Raw genomic sequence first — 5,128 nt, 5'->3', positions numbered from 1 at the left:
AAGAAAGAGAGGTATCGAGACCTTATAAGGGAGTTGCAACGATTGTACCCGGAATATTCTGTCAAACTGATCGTCCTTATCATCGGCGCTCTTGGAGGTGCCCAGCTTTCACTTGCTAATAGCCTAGAAAGCATCCCTGCGTGTCAACAATATGCTAGAACACTTGCGGGAAAAATGCAGAAGGCGGTTGTCCTTGGGTCCCTCTGTGTTCTTAGGGTCCACGAGGCTTTTGCTTGATCGTCGTATTGATTCCTTTACAGAATGTAACCACCTATCTCACGGTTGTGAGACGTGGTTATGGCTGAAATTTTACCGCGATTTTGCTGGAAGCGGGTGCAATTTTTCAGATTAGCACCCGCTCCCGGTGAAATCCTGCGGCTGTCCTTATGACAAATTTTTAATTATATATATAAATATAATATTTGCTCAAAATCAGACTAGATTTTACTATTTTTAGTTTGCAATGGAGGGACATAGCGGAACATTTGTAATGTTTACTACTCCGAGTAGTAACTAGTAACTACATGCCGAACTACAAAATTCATTGGAAAAAAATTAAAAAATGTTACATTTATTTCTACAGAAGATTTCAATATTTGCAAAGGACTATAGTAACGTCGAGAGAGGCCAGCGCACTGATTTAGTAAGCGACTTGTTAAAAATTGGTGCAGTCAGATTAGCAGACGAAAAAAATAAACCCAACATGCGTCGTGCCGCGTTGAAGGTCACGATACATATCCTTTAACACGAGCATACGACGTAAATGTAGACTTATTTATTATGGGATGTTGATCTCTTTCGCACTATTATATTTATTTAAATTGCAATTGTACAGTACACACGATTAGAGTGGGACGATGGTCGTGGGGGCTAAAGCGTAGGCTTTGGACCCACTCCTTCGGCTTGCGGGTTCGATTCCCGCCTCGCACTCTGGAAGAGTCTCGGTGGCCCATGCGGTGAACACTAGCCTAGCAAGGGAGTTGTTCATCTCCGGAGAGTCGTGGGACCTCTAGAGAAAAAGGTTTTCTCTAAGTACTTAAGGCTGTTGCTCTTGGTGGTTCGGAACCCACCTTAAACTGTAGGTCCCCCTTCCACCACCAAGTAAGTGTGTGGAGGGTGTGTAAAGGAATAAAGAAGGTGTAAGAAAAATGTAAACCCTTAGGGTACACATTAGAAGCTTCCAGTACACACGATTATATATAGTTTATAGATTATTATATACATGCAGGAATATTATATTACAAGCTGAAATAGAAAAATGTGATTAAAGTAAATCTGGTGGGAATCGAACACGGGTCTCCAAGCGCGGCAGCACGGCGATTTTCCATTCGGCTAAACTAGATAATGAGATCCAGAAATTTATCGCTCTTATCAAGTAAATGCTAGCAGTCAAATTGACTTCCATTAAGTTATTTATTAATTGTTCACAGTGATGGCATTTTTTAAATTCTAAGCACTATATCTTAATGTAATCAAATATTCTAATATCCAGGTTAAAAAATAATTTTTTGCTCTCTGTAGAAAATTTGTTTTGCAATAGTAACTTTTCGAATTATCCTAATTTATTATATTCAGGATCTTTGCATCAACCCAAATTGAGTGACTGATAAATTTAAGGAATTTTAGTAGAGCGTTGGTCGGCTGACATCGTTTACGCTCGGCTGCACTCGGTCCAACGCTAGACTCGCTTACTAAGTCACTTACTAATATTCGAGAGCGATCTTCCGAATTTGTCTTTCTCCATAATACAAAAAATAGAAAGTGTCGTAGTATGATTCATATTCCAAAAGACAATAGCAATTCGTCTTACAAATTTAGTCTTTTATCTTATTTTAGGTACTTATAACTTCTACTCTTTTTATATAATTTAATTGTGTCTCTACTAATTTATCCTGTCTAGGATTTTACTATAAAAAATACTAAGACTTCTTATTATCAATAGGAAAATTACATATAAAAATAGCATAGCTTACGATTATTTTATTAAAGTATACGAATTATCGCCTTGGTCCCTCGATTGTAACCTAATTTAGTAATTTTTCCAGTACAAAGTATCTCAGTGCATGGTAAAAAAATAGATTTGAGCCCCAAACCATTTCATTACATCACAAAGACCAGTCTGCCCGGATTTAATATCTGAAATTGGTATTTTTTTATCTTTAAAAAAAGAGCTTTTTATATATAAGCTTTTTGACTTTTGTCTTAATCATTCAATATAATCCAATGCATCTGTAAATTCGCCAATAATTATATATACTTAATTATAAGTACATATATTCCGATATAAAAAAAATCTAATAACTATATAGATTACACCTGGGTTTGCTATACGATATGCATAGATCTAACTGTACATCGTATAGCTTATAAGAATAATGTTAAAAGTGTATGAGAGGTTACTCTTAAGCATTAAAAAGATTAAAAACAAAAATGTCACTATCAAAAATCTGAAAAAATATTGTTCCAGGCAAAGAAAAGTTATGCGAATTAAAGAAATATACTCATTGGCTTTCAGTCGAAAAAAGTTTATTTGATGCAAGTGTCTTTAAGTACCGAAAAAATTGGTCTATTTGTACTGAAATTTCAGTACCTGCAGCTACAGTCTTATTTGATTCAAAGACATTTCTTCAGTTCAAAGCAATAATTTTTTATTTGAATACAGATCTTTCTCTAATTGGAGATGATTTTTTTTATTTAGACGTATATTTTTGTTGAAGAAAATTGATCTTGGTATCTTTAATTCAAGACAAATATTTTTCTGATATTTTCATAAATATTTACAGTTGAAATTAAATGCAATTTTGTTCTACTTTGATTAGTATTTATTTGTTTATTGTTTGCTCATGACGTGATATTGGCATTTGATATTCTAATATGGGTATTTATCGTCCTCGGTTTCTGAACCAAAATCAATGTAGCACTATTTCATTTACAACTTTGTACTATAACTTAGATTTACAGAAATTTTCAATTTTGAAATTAAAGTGATAAAGTGTTAAACTTACGCAAACCTTTTATAGAAAAAGCGTCAGGTGGGGGGTCCAAACTTTCAGGAAAAAGAGTAAAGTGTTTTTTAAACGGCCTGTATATATATACGGTGTCAAGAAATGGTCTCTTTAAAATATATATCTTTCGGCACAGATGGTCCCTATTGCACAAACCTATATTGGTCACTAATAGGATTCTATATAAGGATCCTATAAGTGACCTATATAGGATCCTGTATAGGTCAGTATAGGAGCCACCTATAGGAAATAAAACAGCTTCCTGCATAGGACACTGTATGGAATCCTATAAGTGACCTACATAGGACAGATGATGAACCGGAAGTGTTGCGGAGTAGTTTTCTATAGCAAATACAGCTGCACAGTAGTTATTTTTGACTATGCGATTGCCCAGTAGTCGGAACCTGTATAGGTTCTTATATGGATTCTAACATGGGAAGAAGGAACCCATAACTTTATCATAGAATCATTTAGGATTTTATAGAGGATCCTATGCAGGAAGCTGTTTCGTTTCCGGCTTAAACGGACTCCATGGTTCGTAACCAGCCCCTTGACCTGCTCGTTGGGGGCCTATTGTTCCGTCCGAGTCGAGTTCCGGCAGTCCAGTCTTCTTCAAGAAACAGCGAACACGGATGCGAACCATGGAGCAAGCAGTAGCAGGTACAATTAGAAAGGGAAAGATTAGAAAGAGATAGAAGAGGCAGTGCAGAGCAAAGTAGTGTTAGAATGTGATCAAGTATGAATTCAGACTTAAAGTGTAGAGAACAGTAGTGTTTAAATTTGATCAATTTTAAATTCAGACTTGTAGCTTTTATAATTCAATTTTGCTGTAAATCCTGAAAAAAGTATAAAGTAACAGAAACCAAAAAAACATTAATGAGAAAATTTAAAAAATCCTTCGTTAAAAAAAAGTGGTGGCCCTGAAGAGGGCCGATTTTTGTCCTGAAAAGGACAAATTATCTTCAAGTAAATAAATGCTCTAGTACCTCATTAAGGATAGAAGTATCTAATTGCTTCTAAAAGGCTAGGGAGGGTAATAGGTCATTAAAATGTTCTAAAAACGCCTGATTGGTGTATTTTGCTCCAATAACATGAAGAAGAATATTAACACAGATTTATTGTAAATTAAAGGAAAATTTAAATTTTGCTTGTAATAGATGTCTTAGTTAAGAAATAAAATATAGATATGGAAAAGAATGTTTATATTGCTTAAAAAATTAAGGCAGGAAACCACTTGTCATGAGTCAAGTTGCCAGCATCTTACATTTATTGGTGTGTTTTCCTCCAATAGCATGAAGAAGAAATAGAATATTAACATAAATGGGCTGTGAATTAAAGAATATTTGCATTTTGCTTGTTAAAAATGTTCAGGTTAATAAATAGTTAATTTATTTATTGTCCTCATCCATGTTTTTAAATGCTTCAAGTCTGAATTTGAAATGGATTAAATTTAAACACTACTTTTCTCTGCAATTCAAGCCTGAGATCATACTTGATCATATTCTAAAACTACTTTGCTCTGCACTGCCTCTTCCATCTCTTTCTAATGTCTCCCTTTCTAATTGCACCTGCTACTGCTTGCTCCATGGTTCGCATCCGTGTTCGCTGTATTTTGAAGAAGTCTGTACTGCCGGGACTCGACTCGGACGGAACAATAGGCCCCCAACGAGCATGTCAAGGGGCTGGTTACGAACCATGGAGTCCGTTTAAGTATCATTTCCTACAAGTGGCACCTATACTGACCTATATAGGTAACCCTATATCTCAATTCTAAAATCTAAAATTCTTTCGAAGAACCTAGAATTTAATGGAAGGAGAGTGTCCTGGACATTTTTTCTCAATATCTTCTGTTAGCTTCAGCAAATTTCCCGAGTAATCCATCCTTTGAATTGAAGGATTTAACATAGAGACGTAAAGAGAAGCAGGTATATATTTGGGGCGAGAAGGCAAAGCACTTCTGATACCCCTGTTAGATCCCATTGATTTTGTTGTTTTTCATTAAATATATATATATATATATATATATACCAGGTGTATACATATGAAACCGGTATTGCCATTTAGTGGCCAGTAGGCACACTTGTAGGCACTGTCGGAACTTACCATTTGTGCTAATTGGCGTA

This window comes from Belonocnema kinseyi, chromosome 8 (assembly GCF_010883055.1).
Source record: "Belonocnema kinseyi isolate 2016_QV_RU_SX_M_011 chromosome 8, B_treatae_v1, whole genome shotgun sequence".
In the NCBI taxonomy this organism is placed as follows: Eukaryota; Metazoa; Arthropoda; class Insecta; order Hymenoptera; family Cynipidae; genus Belonocnema; species Belonocnema kinseyi.
The sequence above is the reverse complement of the archived record's forward strand: the minus strand, read 5'-3'. Positions refer to the sequence as shown.